The following is a 20,599-nucleotide window of genomic DNA, read 5'->3' on the forward strand; positions in this document are numbered from 1 at the left end:
CCCAAGAGACGTCTCGGCCAGCAGTCCCAACATGCAGCTCCATTTGGCCTGAAGAAAACCTTCCTTTTGCTCTCATCTCGCACTCCAGCATGGGCAGAGGAGCTGTCTGGGAAGGCGACAGGCTGCTGTTTGGTCACACAGCCCCTCTCCCCGCCCCTGCAGGCTCTGGGCCAAGTCCCTGCGGACCTGCTTTCTCTTTAACTGAGGAGTCCCGTCTCCAGAACACTGATCTGACCCTGACCCCAAGAGCAGCTGCCCGGCCACAGGGTCTCTGCCAAGGGCTTCGCTTCATGCTGGAAATCCCACGGCTCACAACCGTGCCCAGTGAACACGCTCAGAAGAACTCCCTGGCCGGGCGCCGGAGCAGCAGAGCTGCGGGAACCGTGACTAAGTAGGACTCTGAGCGGCTCCCCGCCCGTTCCACCACGGCCGCAGGCAAGACCAGCAATTTTCTAGGGAAAACAAAGCAGGCCCTCTTCTCCAGAAGGCCAATTTCAGAATGTTTCCAAGTAAAACCCAGCACCCACTGCACGGACGCAGCAGGAGCAGGCTGTGGGCCGGGCCCTTCTGATCTGCCAGCTGTCCCAGGACCCAGGCTGGGTCTGCCCGAGCCAGCCCTGGCTACAGCTGGGCAGGTGAGGACCCACCGGGGCTCTCCACCCCGGGCCTCAGCAGCCCCTTCCTGGCGTCGGCTGCTGCCGTTACCTCAGCCTCCTGGGCTGAGTCACACAGGCTGCTGCCCTGGGCTGCAGTGACCATGTATGGCCGTCTGGCTGTGATGAGCCCCAGTGAGAGCCAGGCCCCTCCGCCAGCCCAGGTCCGCTCAGGAGCCTGCCTTCCCCACGATGTCTGGGAACTCTTCAGAAGAGGGATATGTACTCCTCAGCTTGGGGAGTCACCAGCAAGTAAAGGGAACGTGGCTGGCTCTGGCCCTGGGCCCACACGGCCGTGAGCCAGCCTCTGAGCTCTGAGTGCAGAGCGGCTGCACTCCTAGAGACCCTGTCCCTCCCTCCCCACCCCACGACACCCAGAGCAGCGCTTCTCCACTCCCCCAGCCCTAATCTGGGCTACTGCTCCGGAGGCCGGCCCAGAAAGAGGTAGGGCGTGCAGGCGGCTGGCCCTCCCTGTCCACTGACACCTGCTCCAGAGCCACGCTGGCTGCAGCAGCACAGGGCTGTGCAGAGGCTGCGACTGACACAGGACACCTTGAGGAGGAAATAAGGCCACGCCCAGAGACAAGGAAAGCGAGACCCCCGACGCAACCTTGAAAAGCAGCTGCTTACGGGACCGCCGCTGTGGCATAGCGGTTAAAGCCGCCACTTGCAGTGCTGGCATCCCATATGAGCACCGGTTCAAGTCCTAGCTGCTCCTCTTCCGATCCAGCTCTCTGCTATAGCCTGGGAAAGCAGTAGAAGATGGTCCAATTCCTTGGGCCCTGCACCCACATGGGAGACCAGGAAGAAGCTCCTGGCTCCTGGCTTTGGATTGGCACAGCTCCAGCAGTTGCAGCCAACTGGGGAGTGAACCAGTGGTTGAAGTCCTCTCTCTCACTCTCTCTTTCTGCCTTTCCTTCTCTCTCTGTGTAACTCTGCCTTTCAAATAAATCCTTAAAAAAAGAAAAAAGAAAAACAGCTGCTGCAGTTACCTGGTTACCCTGTCCACCCTTGGACGGAGGGAAGATGTCCTAATCTCCACTTTCTGTAACGCCAGTCAGTCTGCCCCAGGTCTCTTATAAACATACGGGACCAACCGGCTGCTGCAAGTGTGGTCCCAAGACTGGAGCCCAGAAGCTGTCCTAAGACACACAGGCTGCAGTTTAGACCCACCAGTGCTGTGAGCTGATAACCTGTAAGTATTCTCAGTCTTGGGCCTGCGGGCATTAGTAAACTGTTTCCAATCCTCCACTCAGGCTCTGGCGCCTGCTTGAACGAAGGGCATTTCCCCACCCCCGGTTACCATAGCAACCTCACCGATGCTCCTTTCTCGAAGGAAAAACCATGCTCCCCTGTGTGACCTCTGAAGAAATGCAGAGGAGAACCTTGGTACGTGGCTCCCGATCACTGGAACTGGAGAAGGACTGATGTCCAGTCCACGGGGCAAGCACCTGTGGCAGGATGTCTGGGCCCAGACCCCAAAGAGCGCACACACCAGGCCAGGGGTCAAAGAAACCAGAGGCAGAAGGCAAGGAGAGGCCTGAGCCAAACCAACTGCTGAGTCTCCTCTCTCTACTACGGAAATGGCAAGCAAGCAAACGTGGCATGAGCCCGGGCAAGCCCTGGGCCTAGGTCCTGTCACCCGGTCACATCGCAGGAGCCCCCAGTGACCGTGTCTCCCAAGTGCAGAAGGGAAGGGAACACCAGGCCCAGGGCAAAGTCCTCAGTGAACTTCACAACAAGCACATCTGGAGTGTACAGGAGAGGCCCAAGCCCCTCCTTGCTGGCTGGAGGCCACCCTAGGACCGAGCACCCCCAGGCTCTGACAACCAGGGGACCAGCAGCTGAGTCCTCCCAGGTCCCTCCGGCGGAAGCCTGCTCCAAGCAGATCCCCCCAGCAGAAACCCTGGTTTTCCAGACAGATACAGGTAAGAGACTCTGGCCAACAGGATGGATAGGGCTACGGGTTCAAAGGTCAGATCAGATGACCTTCTCTGGGACTCTGGGCTGTGACGAGCCTTCCTGTACCCTGGAGCTTCTGAAGACAGGGCAGCGAAGTCCAGCCATGCAGCAATCCTGGTGCTGTGTGAGGGGAGTCCTCACTGTCAGAGGCCTGGGGTTCAGAACAGCGAAGGCCCTGGGCACAGGTGGGTGGATGGCGGCCCAGTCCCCTCGCCACTCCCTTACCAGCTCCCTACCACGCACAAGACAGCAGTTGTGTTCCCAACTCGTGTCTTCTTCCTAAGGCTAACTGCAGTATTCTGAGAGCAGATGCCTGCCAGAGGGGACTCCTCCCCAGACGTGGGTGATAGACCAGGCAGGGTACCTGCTCGAAGAAAGGCTAAGAAGGAAGGAGGAGGGAAGATGGGGAAAGAAGGAAAGGGGAGGGGAGGAAGCAGCCCTGCTCCCAGGCAGACCAGCAGCTGCTCAAACACAGCCCCCTGGGTGGGAGCGGGGCACCCAGGGCCAGATGGTGTCACCCACAGAAACGAGGGGAGCTCGCGTGCCCCAGGCTGCTTTCTAGCCTTGGGCTCCAGCTGGATGCCTGCTGAAATGCTTCACCGGCCCCTGTCTGTCCAAGGCCACATGCTAAGCTGGAGCTAGCAACACCCGTCTCCAAACCTCAATGAAAGGTTCTCAAATGACCCCCGGATTTTACCCCAAAGTAACAGGAGTCCACCAGCATGGTCAGGCCTAGAGGGGCACAGGAAGAGATGAGAGCATGGAAGGTACTAAGAGCATGGCCCGTCCCGAGAGCGCGGAGGCTGCATTTTCTGGGCAGGGGCCAGCCTGCTCTGCCCATCAGGCACTGGCCTCTGAACTGGGCTGATGAGAGAGCTCCCTGCGGGCAGGAGGTCCTCCAGGCCACCCCTGGAAGGCAGGGCTTTCACTCAGGCCCAAGTGTGAAGAGCCCTTCGTCTTCAGCTTGACAGGCGATAAACACAGGTCCCAGTTAGAGTGACTTCTAATAAGGACCACAAATACTCAGAACCACAGAAAATCCAACCAGAACAAGACCAGAGCCCAGAAGGCCCTGAGGCCTTGTTTTAATTTTTATTTATTTTGTATTTCTTTACTTGAAAAGCAGAGAGAGAGAAAGAGAGAGATCCTCCATCTACTGGTTCATTCCCCAAGTGCCTGCGACAGCTGGAGCTGGGCCAGGCTGAAGTAAGGAGCCAGGATTCCATCAGGTCCCCCACGGGGGGGTGGGGGGTGGGGGTGGCGAGAGCCAAGGATTAAGCCACCACCTGCTGCCTCCCAGGATACGCATTAGCAGGAGGCTGGATAGAAGCAGGGGAGCTGGGACTCAAACCAGGCACTCCCATATGGGAAGTGGGCATCCCAAGCAGTGTGTTAGCCGCAGGGCCAAATGCCCCTCCCAGATGCAGAAAATGAAGCCCTTAATAGCATATGGCTTGCCCAGGGATCTCCACCTACCCAGAGATAAACCTGAACTTCAGACACAAAGTTGGAACTTTTTTTGAAGACTTATTTATTTGAAAGGCAGAGTGACAGGGAGAGACAGAGAGAAAAAAGAAATCTTCTGTCCACTAGTTCATGCCCCAAGTGGTTGTAACAGCCAGTCTGTGTCTCCCATGTGGGTGGCAGGGCCCAAGCACTCAGGCCATCTTCCACTGTTTCCTCAGGCGCATTAGCGGGAGCAGATCAGAAGCAGAACAGCTGGGATTTGAACACAAACTCTTGATGGCAACAGGGTACCTTTCGTGTGATACCGCCAGTGGCTTGGTTTTCATCCTTGATCAGTGGGCCAGACCAACAGCCTGGCTGGACCACGCCCTGGCCGGTATCAAAGGAATTCACTGGGGAATGAGAAAGGCACTTGAAGGACCCCTGCAGGGTGACAGACACAACACAGACATGATGGGGCCAGCGCTGTGGAGCAAGAGGTTAACCCTCCGCCTGCAGCGCTGGCATCCCACATGGGCACTGGTTCTAGTCCTGGCTGCTCCTCTCCCGATCCAGCTCTCTGCTGTGGCCTGGGAAAGCAGTGGAGGATGGCCCAACTCCTTGGAGCCCTGCACCTGTGTGGAAGGCCCAGAGGAAACTCCTAGCTCCTGGCTTTGGATCGGCGCAGCTCCGGCCGTGGCGGCCGCCTGGGGAGTGAACCAGCAGATGGAAGACCTTTCTGTCTCTCTCTCTCACTGTCTATAACTCTACCTCTCAAATAAATAAATAAAATCTTAAAAAAAAAAAAAAAAAAAAAGGAGACAGACAGACATGACTGTGTGGGGCCCAGGCTCCAAGCACAGCTGCCAACAGGCTCTTCCCTCTGTCCAGCACCCACCACACCTGCTGCTGGGAGACGGTGTATCCCGGTGGTCAAATCTGGAGAGGCCCGGGGGCAAGTGTGGCAAACAGGCCACGGGGACTCTGCACCAGTTCCAGACCTACACCTAAAGAATCCTGGAAGTTTCTGCTTTGGCTCTTCTGGGATCCAGCCACCATGCAGAGGGAGGTCCCAGCTCTCCTGTCTGAGGGAGAGGCTCTGGGGAAGGAAGCCTTGTGGCGAGGCTAAGTGAGAAGGGCCCTCAGGCCCAGCTGCCAGCCGTGATGATCTGCAGTGACAGACATTTCCCTGGACTGCCCAGCCCGGCCCAGCCACCAGCTGAATGCAGTCACCTAATGACTTCAGCCTGCACCTTGGGGAACAAAGCAATTGCTAGTCCACCCGCACACCTGCGGGCCACAGTGACTACTGATGGCTTCAGCACTGAGTTTCAAGCTGCTCTGCTATGCAGCAGAAGAAAACGAAACTGTGAAGGGAGTGATTCACCAGATACTGGGGATGGTTCCTCTGGACAGGGGAGGGCAATGAAGGGTCCTCCGAGACTGGGAGTGTCCTGTGTCTGCACTTGGATACACCTAGACTCATCACTGAAACTAAACCTGGGAGACCCGGCCCGAGTTCCCAGTAGCTCAGTAGTTCCCTGGGTGTGGAGGACATTTAGGGAGTGAACAGTGGTTGAGAGCTCTGTCTGCCCATCTCTCTGCCTCTCAAATAAAAATAATAAATAAAAAGGTCCAGGGCCTGAGAGAGAGTTGTGTGACAGTGAGGCTCAGTGGAGATCAAAGAGCTGGAAGGCTCACATAGGTGGGCTCCAGGAGGGTGGGCGGCAAAAAAATACAGTCATGCAGGTCCTGAGTACCCACAAAGTGCTGCTGAGAAAGAGTTCACCTTGGATCAGGAAGCCCAGTCTGCCCAGTCCAGCACATCTCCCAAATGACAACAAAGTGGCACTGATGGTCTCTTCAGCATACCAAGCCACACAGTGCCCGCTGGGCTCACCCTGATGTCCACATGCTGCCTCCAAGAGAGAGGGTCTCAAGGGGCCGTTTAGCTCTGGGAAGCCAGGAGCCAGGTGCTTCTTCCTGGTCTCCCAGGCGTCTACCCACTCTTTTATGCTGGGCACCCTGGGTACACTTACTAACCATTTAGTGGCTTGACCTGTTCAGAAGTTACAATCATGACCCATTATTCCTTCTAAATGCAATCTGGAGAAATCCCAGAGCACAATTAGCAAGAGAAGAGGGAGGCAGCACAGGCCAGGCAATGAGCACAGAGCCCCTCCGGGCACTGTTCTATTAGGGAGGCACTTCTGTTAAGCCCCAGGGGCGCCTCTGGGGGAAGCTGGAGCACCCGCCCAGAACACTGAGGGGCCCAACAGCGAAGCTCCACCTGGAGTCAGATGGGCATCTGTCAGCCTTGAAACACTACCCAGGTTATCAGCAAGCTCGAACTGCAGGCAGCTTTCCTAACCACTACTCCCAGGAAAGCCGTATTGGTGGCCCACAAGGAGATGCTGACCCTCACAAACAGCCCCTGGCTCGTGGAAAGGTGGCAGGCAGCTACAAGCCTTGCCATGAACACAGCACCTCTGGTCCAGGTGCCCTGGGGAACCCCGGAGCAGGTGGGAGAGCAGCAGCTGGCTGCCGGCTGCTCAGTGTTCCCGATTTTTGAGAAATGCAGTTGGCTCAACAGGCAACAACGGAGATGGAGGAAGTGGACATTCCTACCAGGCCAGCCTGGCAAGGTGGACCCCTTCCCACCCACCCTGTGGTGCAACCAGAGCAAAAGCAGCACCTGCTGGCTTCCCTCCTGGCCCGGCAAATGCTCTTCCACAAGAACGGTTTCTCAAATTTAAAATCCGTCCCCAAACTCTCCTCCACTAGTGGACAGTGGCACCTGACCTGAGCATCCCTGCCATCCACTGCACACTCCTACTAGCCAAGAATCAGCAGTGTTTTCTGAAGTTTGTATTCCAAAAGTAGGTATTCTTAAATCTAAAATCATCTATAAAATGAAGTGATGACGCTGGTTGTGCTTTTCCAACTGCGCACCAGCCGCCATCTGTAAGATCTCAGAACCCATTCAGCTAGGCCTCACTCCAGGGTTCTGAACACTGGGTAAAACCACAGCCTGCTCGCCAACATGACAAAATCATGGAAGGTCTGAGCAGCCTGCCCCTCCCCTGAGCCATAAACTGCCCAGGCAAGTGGCTAAGCAGTGCTCACTAACATAGTGAAAGTGTACAGTGTGACCGGGCTCCACGCCTGCCAGGGGCTTGTCACCAGGCAGCCACGGGAGGCGGCCATGAGCCCAGCAGAGGAGATGGTGGTACAGAGCCGGAGGTAGCAGTGTGCCTCTTCCACTCCAGGCTCCAAGCCTGTGGGTGTGAACAGGCAGCTCCACATGATCTGTATCCGGGACAAGTCCAGCAGGACTACTGGGCAGCCCCTCCAAGGTCATCTGGGCCCACCTGAGCATACGTAATGGAACAAGGATGAGTCTCAGCCATTCTAGCTCACTGCCCAAAAAACAGATAAAATCGGAATTTACCCCTTATCCCTGAATCCCAATTCAGCCTCACACCCTATTGTTCTCCCCCGCACCCCTGCAATCCTCACCAGGTTGTGGGGGGGGCACCAAACTTCAATAACCTGTATGAAGAAATTCACCCTACCTACTGCCCCAACCCTCAGCCCTAGCTCCCCTGAGGTTTAAAGGAGCCCAGCCCTGGGGCCTGGGCCCTCTGCCACGTGTCCGGCCTGTGCGCACGCTGGCAGCTGGCCGACCTCTGGGAGTCGTGCCCCGCCTCCTCTCTGCATCTGCACCCTCCCCCACACTGGGCGCCTCCTCACACGGGAGGCACCATCTGCGCCCTACGTGTAACACACAGGCACTGCACAGCTCTGAGTCACCATTCCCGAATCCAGAAGAGATCGTTCAGGAGGTTCGCGAAGAAAAAGTGGTCACAGAAGAGGAAACGAACGGAGATGAAGGAAGACGTGGACCGTCCCCAGTGGGGCTGACAATGTTTTCTCATCTTCAGGGAGCTTGGGAAAAGCAAGAGAAAACCCAGCAGACAAAGAAAGGAACTCGTCAGACGTGGCTGCAAGGAAGGGGCAGACACGCTGAGGCACCCTGGTCCCTGCCACGGTCCTGACTGCGCACAGCAACCCCTCCAGCCCAGTGCTGCCAAGTGCCACCAAATGCAGACACCTTAGCCCCAGGTGGCAGCAGGGAAAGAGGAGGAGCCCGGCCACTGAGGGGTGCTGATGTTGTCCGAGGCTGCAAGTTTGCAACGCCTTCCCTCAGGTTCCCGGGAGGCTGTGGCCAACAGTCTTGTCAGACCACCTTGGCCTCGAGGGACCTGCACGACCCAGCTTGGAGGCTGGCGTTGTACTGCGGTTAAGCTGCCACTCGCGATGCTGGAATCACATATGAGTGCCAGTTCAAGTCCCAGCTGCTCCACTTGTGGTCCAGCTCCCTGCTAATGCGCTTAGGAAAGGTGCAGAAGATGGCCCAAGTGCTTGGGTTCCTGCACCCACGAAGACCTATATGAAGCTCCCGCCCTGGCCATTGCAGCTATTTGGGGAATGAAACAGCGGATGGAAGATGTCTCTCTCCTCTCTGTGTAACTCTGCCTTGCATATCAATAAATCTTTACAAAAAAAAAAAAAAGAAGAAGAAAAGGAAAGGAAAAAAGGACGCAGCTCAGACGCTGAGGCTTTGAGTCTGAGCTCCGTCTTCTCTTGAGTGTGCCACTTGCCACCTGCACTAATGTATCCAGGGTCCACTGTGTATGGGGAGAGCAAACAGCCAGGGGCCCAGAGAAGACCCCGAATTAGCAAGCAGTAAGAACGCCAGGCCCACTCTGTCCTCAGAGGGAAACCCTCATCTTCCAGGGGTCCTCTGAAGCCTCTGGCTCCACTGGCTCAACATCAGAAGCAGGTGTGCACGCACCGCCACGGCCTGCACTTCCCACCTGGGAACTCGGACCTGTATGGGAGAGATGCATATGACTAGGTTGATATTTCACTATGTAATCTATAAGAAGCCTATTTTACTAGGATTTTATACTAAAAAATATTGCAGAAGTTAAACCTTTGTTGTATTTTTTCTGGGACATCTTGTTTTAAGGTAATGACAGCTGAGACAGTTTCTGCTGTCTTTTATGCCACGTACAGATTATTTACAGCAGTTATTTTTGTATCACCGGGTAACTTGGGGAAAGGCAAAGACCAGATGAGGATGAGGAAGAGCAGCACGGCTGCTGGGCTAAGGAGGCCACACTGTTGGATGAAATTTCTTTTCCTTTAACTGCCAGATATTAAAGCGCGCGCGCGCACACACACACACGAACAAAAAACCCCTAGTGCACAGTGTTTCCTGGCCCCTCCTTCCAGTTAACAAGCTAACTGCCAGGTGGACTGTGTCTTAATCCTTCCTCACACCTGGACCCTGAGCTCCAGTGGTCACAGATGGAGTTGCAGAAGAGGCCCCGCCTTTGGGCTATGACTGCCTCAAAGTCAGAATAACCCGGCAGGTGTTCAGCCCAGCAGTTACAATACCGGCCAAGACAGCTGCATCCCACATCAGACTACCGAGTTCAATCCCCAGCTCCAGCGCCTGACTCCAGCTTCCTGTCAATGCAGACCTGGGGAGGCAGGAGTGATGGCTCACGTGGTTGGGTTCCTGCCACCCACATAAGAGACTTGGATCAAGTTCCTGGTTCCTAGTGTCAGCCCCAGTCTGGCCCTGGTGTGTTGTGGGCTATTTGGGAAGAGAACCTACAAATGGGAATGCTCTCAAATTAAAAAAAAAAAAATCATTCCACAGAACCTTACAGAACGGTAATTGTATTTCTGGTGCTTGATAACTGAGAAAATAATAGGCAAAAATCACTATAAAAATTAACTATTCTACTCATCAAAACAGAATCTAGGGGCCGGAGCCATGGTGCAGCAGGTTAAAGCCATGGCCTGCAGCACCAGTATCCCATATGGGCACCAGTTTGAGTCCTGGCTGCTCTACTTCTGACCCAGCTCTCTGCTATGGCCTGGGGAAGCGGCGGAGGATGGCCCAAGTGCTTGGGCCCCTGCACCCACGCGGGAGACCCAGATGAAGCTCCTGGCTCCTGGCTTCAGCTTGGTCCAGCCCTGGTCATTGCAGCCATTTGAGGAGTGAACCAGCAGATGGATCTCTCTCTCTCTCTCTCTCTCTCTCTCTCTGTCTCTCCTTCTCAAATTCTGCCTTTCAAATGAGTAAATAAATCTTACAAAAAAAAAAAAAAAAAGACAGTGTCTATATTACATGGATATGAAAAACAATTCTGCGGCGTACCCGGACTCCAGTGCCTGCGCCGCACACACCGCCACGCTCGCCTCAGGAGGGCAGGGCGCTGGGCGGGCCCCTGCGCCTCCACCTCCCCCAGGGTGCCCCCCGCCCTGCCAGCTCTCACTCTGCGGTGGACCCGAAGTGTCTGCACCCCGTGGCATCTCTGAGACTGGGACAAGGGCCCGGCTGCCACCTCCTTTGCACCTGCTGCTGCCTCAGGGGCATCCCGCCTCTGGTCCTGGGTCCCACTGCCCTGGACAAGGGCTCCAGGGCCAAGGCCCCATGCTGGATATTTGAGTTTAGGGGCGCAGATCAATAAATACTCGTCAGCATAAAAAAAAAATTCTACATGGATGAGAAATTTTAGAAATTCAGAAAAGCAGTAGAGGACAGAGTTGCACAACTAACTATGCAATTACTGCACTGCCCTCTAGGGGTCCTCAGCCCATAAATTAGACAACAGGCACAAAGATGAATTTCACTGTATTAGAGCATCAAGCCTACTGAAAATGACAGGTAATAAATTGATATAAAATATATTAGACCGGCGCCATGGCTTAACAGGCTAATCCTCCGCCTTGCGGCACCGGCACACCAGGTTCTAGTCCCGGTTGGGGCACTGGATTCTATCCCGGTTGCCCCTCTTCCAGGCCAGCTCTCTGCTATGGCCCGGGAAGGCAGTGGAGGATGACCCAAGTCTTTGGGCCCTGCACCTACATGGGAGACCAGGAAAAAGCACCTGGCTCCTGGCTTCGGATCAGCGTGATGCGCCGGCCGCAGCGGCCATTGGAGGGTGAACCAACGGCAAAAAGGAAGACCTTTCTCTCTGCTCTCTCTCTTACTATCCACTCTGCCTGTCAAAAAAATAAAAATTAAAAAATATATATATTAGATACTGGTGCTGGTACTGTGGTGTAGCTGATAAAGTCAGTGCTTGACACGCTGGCATCCCATATGGGCGCCAGTTCATGTCCTGGCTGCCTCACTTCACTCTAGCTCCCTGTTATGGCCTGGGAAAAGTAGCGGAAGATGGCCCAGGTGTTTGGCTCCTTACCACCCACATGGGAGACCTGGATGAAGCTCCTGGCTCCTGGCTTTGGTCTGGCCCAGTCCTGGCCATTGTGGCCATCTGGGGAGTGAACCAGTAGATGGAAGATCTCTGTCTTTAACTTTGATTTTAAAATACATATAAATCTTTACACACACACACACACACATAAATGCTATGGAAAAAACTAAAACAAGCTGAGGGGATAGAGAGGCAGAGGCTACTTAGTATTTAAGAAAGGGGTCCAGGGCCAGCGCCATAGTACAGCAGGTTAGGCTACCACCGTGATGACAGCATTCCATATTGGAGCACAGGTTTGTGACCCAGCTGCTCTGCTTCTAATCCAGTTCCCTGCTAATGTGCATGGAAAAACAGGAAAATGGACCAAGTACCCCTGTCACCCACATGGAGACCAGGCTCCTGGCTCTGGGCTTAAGCCTGGCCCGGACCTGGCTGTCGTGGCCATTTGGCGAGTGAAACAGTGGGTGGAAGATCTCTCTCTCTCTACCTTTCAAAGAAATAAATAAGGCCAGCCTTATGGGACAGAGCGTTAAGCAAGCACTTGCAACACTAGCATCCAATATCAGAGCGCTGGTTTGAGTCCCGGCTGCTCCACTTCCAATCCAGTTCCCTGCTAAGGCCCCAGGGAAGGCAGCAGAAGATGGCCCACGTTCCTGGGTCCCTGCTTCTCACATCGGAAACCCAGATGGAGCTCCTGGCACCCAGCTTCAGTCTGGCCTAGTCCTGTTTATTGCAGCCATCTGGGGAGGGAACCAGCGACAGAAGATCTATCTTTCTCTCCCTCTGACGCTCTGCTTTTCAAATAATAAATCTTTTAAAAGGAAAGAAATCTTAAGAAAGGAAGGGAGGGAGGAAGGAAGGAGTCAGGGGCTGGTGTTAGGTGCAGTGGCTAAGCTGCTGCGTGTGCCACTCGTAGCCCACATCGGAGTGCCAGTCTGAGTCCCAGCTGCTCCCCTTCTCACCCAGCATCCCTGCTAATGCAGCTGGGAAGGCAGCAGACGACCCGCGTGCTGGGCCCTGCACCCATGCGGGAGACAGCGATGGAGCTCCTGGCTCCTGGCTTTGGCCTGACCCGAACCTGGATGTTGCAGCCATGTGGAGAATAAACCAGCAGCTGGGAGATTCTCTCCGTAGCTGTCTGTTGCTCTCTGGTGGTCTAGGAGGACCTCTCTGAGGAGGCAGTATTTAAGCATGGCCTTAATGCAGTGCAGAATGAGCCACGCCCCTATTACAGACACAAGGAAGAGCAGATGCAAACGCCCTGAAACAGGCGTGACCTGGCCAGGGGCCTTAGTGTTGGGTGAGGAGTGGGAGAATGAGAAGAGTTGAGGCTGGCAGCAACAGAGGCTGAGGTCACCCAGGGTCTCAGAGGCACATCAGACTTTGAGGTTTCTTCCGAGTACAATGGATGGCTTGGGAGAGGTGAGACAGAATAATGAGTTTTTAAAAAAAGATTTATTTACTTATTATTTATTTGAAAGACAGAGTTACAGAGAAAGAAGGAGAGACAGAGATCTTCCATCTGCTGGTTCACTGCCCAAATGGCCACAATGACTGGGGCTGGGCCTGGACGAAGGCAGGAGCCTGGAACTCCACACAGGTCTCCCTTGTGGGTGCAGGGGCCCAAGGACTTGGGCCATCTTCCACTGCTTTCCCAGGCACATTAGCAGGAAGCTGGATTGGAGCAGCCGGGACTTGAACCAGTGCACATATGGGATGCTGGCACTGCAGGCGTCGACTGTACCTGCTGTGCCACAATGCCAGCCCCAGTGAAAACATTTTTAAAGGACCACTTTGACTGCAGTGCCAAGAGATACTGCAAGGAGGCAGGGGTGCAGAGGGGAACACCAGTCAGACCACTGCAGTAGAGAAAGCAAGACTCAGTAATGGCCTCACCAGGATGGTGGCAGCCAAGGGGAGAAGTGGTCAGACTGGGGACGTGCTTTGGCAGAGCCAACAAAATTAGCTCATCAAGCAGACATGGGATGTGAGAAAAAGAAAGGAGTCAGAGATGATGCTAAAATGGTCCGGGGGCCGGCGCTGTGGCGCAGCAGGTTAACACCCTGGCCTGAAACGCCAAGTCCCGGCTGCTCCTCTTCCGATCCAGCTCTCTGCTATGGCCTGGGAAAGCATAGAGGATGGCCCAAGTCCTTAGGCCCCTGCACCCACGTGGGAGACCTGGAAGAAGCACCTGGCTACGGATCGGCACAGCCCTGGCCGTTGCGGCCAACTGGGGAGTGAACCATCAGATGGAAGACCTCTCTCTCTCTCTCTGCTTCTCTTCTCTCTGTGTAACTCTCTGACTTACGAATAAATAAATAAAATCTTTAAAAAAAAAAAAAATCCATGGTCCGAGAAACCGGCCCAGTGGTGGCGCCATTTGCTGTGGTGAGGCACAGTGGCGGGAAGAGATTCAGTTGGAGGAAATCAAGAGTCCTGCTCCATGTTCACTTGCAGGGATGGTAACTGAATGGGTACCCATGGGAGTGGACACTGGATAGAGACCAACGGCCTAAGAACTGGAAGGTGCACATCTGAATCCCTGCTTCTCTACTTCACAGGGTGGCCTCAGGTCAGCTTCTCGGAGTTTGAGATTGCTCACCCCTGCAACAGGACAGCACCATAGTCACAACTGAGAGCAGTAAGTAAGGTGAGCAGCAGACGGAAGTGTTGCCCAAATACTGCAAAAGTGGAGTGAGCATGACTTCTCTAAAACCTGCCTGTTACTCATGCATGCTTACAACAGAGCGGGGAGAGGGGCTGATTAGAACAACCAGCTCATCTCAACTCCCTTTGCCTGAAAAGCTCAGGGCGCTGCCCGTGGTGGCTGGTCAGGGCCGCGGGAAGGCACCTGGAAGCGGGTAAAGGAGCCACAGGCTGGCCCGGTGTGGCAGAAGGGCACACAGCTGTTGTTTCCGTCTGGCTCCACCCTTCCACGGCCAAGCCTTTGTCACTACGCAGCTTAGAGCAGAAATCCTGGGACGAGCTGCCCACTGAAGTTCAATGTAGACACTTGAGGGGTCTCAGCCTGGGACAGAGGGGAGAGTGTAGCGGATATTTACTTGAAAGTCAGAGCCCCACCCAGAGCTGGGTGCCCTGCCTCAGCTGGCGGCTCCACAGGGAATAAGGTCAGCCCTTCTTGGGGACTTCCATCAGGAGAGACAGACAAGCTGAGTGTGGAGAGGTGCTACGAGGGCCACCTGGGAGGACAGAGTCCCTGGCCACAGCGTTACAATGGAGTGCGTGTATGACAAACAGTGGTGGTTCCTTAGGGGCTTGGGCAGCAGGAAGTTGACCTCACCATAAGAAGTGATATGGAATAGGCAGGCAACTAGTTTGGGCTGTAGAGCCAGACAGGCAAGCAGCTATGGGTCTGCAGGGCCAGATGTCACAAGCTGTCGCTGATGCCAGCACCCCCACCCTCACCTGTCAATCAAAACATCTGCCTTCCCATAATGCATCTGTTATATCCAAAACCTGCAGAGGTGGGGGGAGGATATAAAAGGTATAGAAGACGGGAGAGTGGTCCTCTTTCCTCTGGGGACCTTACCTCCCTGTTTAGACAGAGCTTCCCTAGCACCACACCATTTTGTTTCCCTCTCCTCCCGAGACTGTGGCCCACCTGTAGAGCTGAGTAGGGCGGCTCACACCTGCATGTGAATGCACACTCCCTCCCTCACTGCCACATAAATGTCCCTGTTTGTACACACCAGTGTCCACTTGGTATTTCTAAGTCTGCGGGAGACAGGAAACGGAATGAAAATTAACAAATTCACTGCCACATCATAATGGCGAGCCAGCCAGGAGTGTGTAACCCCAAACAGCAGTGGAATAGATGTTGGTGACAGTCCTTACATGTTTTAGGATAATCACTTGGTCAGTTTAAAGGGCTTTATTTCCTCTGTACTCGGAGAGGGTGAGCTTTTGAAATGCCAGTGATTAGGTATCTTGTTTTTGCCTTGGTAACTGTCAGAAGCCAGCCTCAAGCTCAGGCTGGAAACCCTGTTAAAAAGATATCATGGGGGCTGGCGTCGTGGCTCACTTGGTTGATCCTACGCCTGCGGTGCCAGCATCCCATATGGGCGCCGGGTTCTAGTCCCGGTTGCTCCTCTTCCAGGCCAGCTCTCTGCTATGGCCTGGGAGGGCAGTGGAGGATGGTCCAGGTGCTTGGGCCCCTGCGCCTGCATGGGAAACCAGGAGGAGGCACCTGGCTCCTGGCTTCAGATCGGCATAGCTCCGGCCGTGGCGGCCATTTGGGGAGTGTACCAACGGAGGAAGACCTTTCTCTCTGTCTCTCTCTCTCTCACTGTCTAACTCTGCCTGTCAAAAAAAAAAAAGATATCATGGGCATTCTGGTCATTGCTCCTCACCAGCCATGGGCTGCAAACATTATATTGGAGTGTGCAGCTTTCCTAGACAATGTATTTCTCAGAGACACTGTTTGGGGTGGGGCAGGTCCATTCTTTTTTTTTTTTTTTTTGGACAGGCAGAGTGGACAGTAGAGGGAGACAGAGAGAAAGGTCTTCCTTTTTGCCGTTGGTTCACCCTCCAATGGCCGCCACAGCCAGCACATCGCGCTGATCTGAAGCCAGGAGCCAGGTGCTTCTCCTGGTCTCCCATGGGGTGCAGGGCCCAAGGACTTGGGCCATCCTCCACTGCACTCCCTGGCCACAGCAGAGAGCTGGCCTGGAAGAGGGGCAACCGGGACAGGATCGGTGCCCCGACCGGGACTAGAACCCGGTGTGCCGGCGCCACAAGGCGGAGGATTAGCCTGTTAAGCCACGGCGCCGGCCTGGGCAGGTCCATTCTTAACACTGAGTCATAACTGCTGGATGCCATGTGTCCACCTTGGCTTTGTCCTCCATATTGTCTCCTGCTCCCGCCCCTCCCCTGTGCTTACTGGAAGGAGGAACCGTTATCTAGTTGTTACAGCCAAACACAGAGGGGTGGGGCTTTCTTCCCTATTGGAGGTAGAGAAGAGGGCCCTCCCTTTCCAGTGTCAGCCACATTTGAGTGGCAGCAGCCTACTTACAGTTTAGTTAGGGCTTGACAGTCACTGAACCTCTCTGGTCTAGGGCAGCTGGTAGGTACAAGGAAAGCAGGTTTGAAATGCAGCTGGCTTTTGGTAGGTGAATGTGTGGTTTCTACTAGCCAAATGGGACCTCATAGTTCACACACAGTCAAGCCTCCTCCCTCGCGGCAGGGGTCGGCTACCAGAAACATGAACCCTGGATTGCTCAGCTCCAACATCTCAAGATGCTTGGATGCTGGCACCACCCTGGAGCAAATACTCCAAGCATGAGATTTAAGACCCCTTGGGGTTGAATACCCTAAGTATAGCATTTAAGCCCCAACAATTCTTGGGGTGCTAGAGCTTCAGGGTCTTAAGAAAAGCTCTGAGAGCTCATCTTAGTTTTACTCTGGTTTCTGGTTTCATCACTCAGAGGCTTAGCCTCCAGGTGTGAGGCACAGTGTCCCCTAAAGGTTGATATCTAGTGGCGATGCTGACAACCCACAAGCTCATGTGGGGTGCTGGGAAAATGCCCCAATCACACATGTAATTGCATTCTCTGATGTACTGGCATCTTGGTAACAATGACAGTGCTCCCCAGTGGCCAGTTACCCTAGGTGCAAAGGTTAGGAAAATTCAAGGGGCCCTGGGAAATAAAACACCAGGTCCAGATCAACCGGAAGGGGAGCCCGTGAGTGGGCTAGGACAGGAAACCCACCTTGGGGTGCAAAAGCAGATTCTAAGGCACCAAATTACATCTGCTCCAAGGGATTCAAGTCATATGCTAAGCATAACTGCACTTGTAAACAACCATGTCTACTTTTGACTTTTCAAGTTCTACAGAGACCTATCAGCTGTATATATTTCTGCATTCATTCCTATGGATTCACTCCTAGGGGTACAGTTTCAGAACCTGTTCATGGGACCCCAAATTCCCATGAGCCAGATGGTAAAAATAAAATTCAAGGTATTCAGCCGGCGCCGTGGTTCAACAGGCTAATCCTCCGCCTTGCGGCGCCGGCACACCAGGTTCTAGTCCCAGTTGGGGCGCCGGATTCTCCCGGTTGCCCCTCTTCCAGGCCAGCTCTCTGCTATGGCCCGGGAAGGCAGCGGAGGATGGCCCAAGTCCTTGGGCCCTGAACCAGCATGGGAGACCAGGAGAAGCACCTGGCTCCTGGCTTCAGATCAGCGCGATGCGCCGGCCGCAGCAGCCATTGGAGGGTGAACCAACGGCAAAAAAGAAGACCTTTCTCTCTGTCTCTCTCTCTCACTGTCCACTCTGCCTGTCAAAAAAAAAAAAAAATTCAAGGTGTTCAATAATACAGACAGGGCTGAAGAAGAAAGGGTACTCCAGCACGGGAAGCCAGCCAGGTAGCAGGTTCATAGGGTAGTAACTGCTTTAAAAATCACCCAGTGGAGCTGGTGCTGTGGCGCAGCAGGTTAAAACCCCAGCCTGCATTGCCGGCATCCCATATGGGCGCCAGTTTGAGTCCCAGCTGCTCCACTTCTGATCCAGCTCTCGGCTATGGCCTGGGAAAGCAGTAGAAGATGGCCCAAGTCCTTGGGCCCCTGTACCCACATGGGAGACCAGAAAAAAGCTCCTGGCTGCAGATCAGCTCAGCTCTGGCTGTTGTGGTCATCTGGGGAGTGAACCAGCGGTTGGAAGACCTCTCTCTCTCTCTGACTGTACCTCTCTCTGTAATTCTGTCTTTCAAATAAATGAATCTTTTTTTAAAAAAAATCACCCAGAGCTTCCACTCTGCTCATGGCCTTGTCTGAAGACTCGGGAGGCCTCCACAGCCTGGGCATCTCATGCCAGCAAAGCCCTGGGTGACTGCTGACATCAAAGGTGAGAGTGTTAATTTGTTAAACTGACTAGAGGAGTCACTGTGCTAACTTCCCAGCAGGATCCCAAACCTGATAGAGTTGTATTCTTAGAGGAGTTGATGGTAAACATTCTAGGAAATTTACTTTGCCTTTAGTTTGGCAAACAGATTTCTTATCTTTCACTAGTTCTTGGTAATGTCCGAAGGTCCAATTCCTTTGCTATCTTTCCTCAAGTTAATGTTTCTAAGCTTAACTCAGAGAGCTGATTAAAGAATGGAGCAGTTCTACAATAGGTAGCTGATGTTCTCATTTGCAGCCCCTCGAGGAGACTCAGATGAAAATACTATTCAAGTCTTAAACTTTAGATTTCTGAGCAAGACATAAACAAACAACCCTAGGGTATACTCTGAGCCCAGGAAAGCGTGCTCTTTCACTGAAGAGAAAGGAGGCTATATTCTATATAGGGCCACGGCAAAGAAACTGGGAATGGCAGACTTGTAGAATACGGATTCCAGGATTTGGGCTGATAGCCTGACACAGACCCACGTGACTGGACAGAGCAGGAAGAAGCCTTCCAGAGGATTAAAGAGCTGTTAACAGAAGTCCCGACACTAGGAGTCCCTTCCTTGGACAAGCCATTCCCCCTGTGTAGCAGAGAAACAGGGAGTCACTCTCGGTGTGCTGACTCAGAATCGGAATCCACTTCCACTACCAGTGGCCTGCCTTTCTATCCGCTAGATTCAGTAGCTGCAGGACGGCCTGCAGGCTCACGGGCAGTTGCTGCAACAGAGCTTTTGGTGGAGGAAACCACCAAGCTGACTTTGGCCAGCCCCCTGAAGTTCAAACTCCGCACCAGGTGCAAGGAGTCCTAGAGACCGGAGGCCATCAAGGCTAACAGGAGGACGCATCAGGCTCACCTGAGGTCTCTCAGTGTATGCCAGTTCTCTACTCTACTACCACCTGATACTGACAAACCTACTTACTCCTGTTGTAGACCACAGGGCAGACCTGTTCTAACAGCCCCAACTTACAAGATGGAAAACCCAGCTGTCACGTGGTTCACTAACAGCAGCAGCTTCATGAAGCAAGGGGTGAGGAAGGCAGGACACACCACAGTGGGTCTGGACAGGCGACAGAAGCTCAGGCGTTGCCATCGAATGCTTCAGCTCAAAAGGCTGAACTTACTGCTTCAACGAGAGCTTTACAATTAGGAAAAGGCCAACGAGTTAACACTTATACAGACTCCAAATAGCCTTTCCTTGTGTACATGTACATGCAGCAACTTGGAAAGAAAGAGGCCTACTGACTACAAACCACATTCTCATTAAATATGGAAAAGAGCTAGTAACTCTTCTTCAGGCAGTACTGGAATCTGTAGAAGTGGCTGTCATTCACTGCAGGGCACACCAGAACAGCCAGTTAGGTTAGCAAAGGAACTGCATTAGCAGATAAAGCAGCAAGAAGAGCTGCTACACAGGAGGTTCTAGAAATGGCTTTAACACCTCAGCCTTTAAAGGTAACGAAGAATCCCCACCACACTGAGCCTGAGATAGAATGGGCTCAACAATGGGGGCTGGCGCTGTGGCCTAACAGGTACAACCATCACAGGAGACACAGAGGAGCTCACCTGTCTCTCCCTGGAACTCAGCCTTTCAGATTAATAAATCTTGATTTTTAAGATTTATTTGAGGGGCCGGTGCTGTGATGCAGTGGGTTAAAGCCCTGGCCTGCAGAGTTGGCATCCCATATGGGCATCGGTTTGAGTCCCAGCCGCTCCACTTCCAATCCAGTTCTCTTCTATGGTTTGGGAAAGCAGTAGAAGATGGCCCAAGTCCTTGGGCCCCTGCACCTTCATGGGAGAACCGAAAGAAGCTCCTGGCTTGAGATCTGCTCAGCTCTGGATGTTGCAATCATCTGGGGAGTGAACTAGCGGATGGAAGACCTCTCTCTCTCTCTGCCTTTCAAATAAATAAATAAATAAATCTTAAAAAAAAAAAAAAAGAAAGAAATTCTGGATAAGGTTTGCCAAAAGACCTCAGAAACATGGCTTAAACTACTGCCTGCTGCCCCCTTTAGGATGACCATGCCGGGCACCTGCGGCTGCTTTAAAGCTTAATCCATTTGAGATGCTGTATGGAAGGCCCTTCCTTACTTTTGACCTCTGATTTGGAATCTAGAGATCAGATTATCAATCTAGGTCAGGTACTGATGGAGTACATTAACTAAATTCTTCCAGTGCCAGAGCCCAGAAGACCTTGTTTAATAGAGACCTAGAAGAAAGGATCCCTTGTGACCAACCGCAGCCTAAATGGAAGGGGCCTGTCAGGTGCTCTTTGTTAAGTTACAAGGCATTTCAAGCTGGGTGCCTCCACCTCTTCAGTCTTCACAGGTGCACGCAG

General features: G+C 53.6%; 1 protein-coding gene and 1 pseudogene across 2 annotated transcripts in view; one reads left to right on the top strand and one right to left on the bottom strand.

Moving 5' to 3' along the window:
• The window catches only part of ZBTB17 (zinc finger and BTB domain containing 17), a 37,482-nt gene that overhangs the window by 6,340 nt on the left and 10,543 nt on the right, over positions 1 to 20,599 (bottom strand). The window lies entirely within an intron of this gene.
• Positions 7,105 to 8,232, top strand: LOC133760476 (MRG/MORF4L-binding protein-like; annotated as a pseudogene).

This window comes from Lepus europaeus, chromosome 5 (genome assembly GCF_033115175.1).
Source record: "Lepus europaeus isolate LE1 chromosome 5, mLepTim1.pri, whole genome shotgun sequence".
Lineage (NCBI taxonomy): Eukaryota > Metazoa > Chordata > Mammalia > Lagomorpha > Leporidae > Lepus > Lepus europaeus.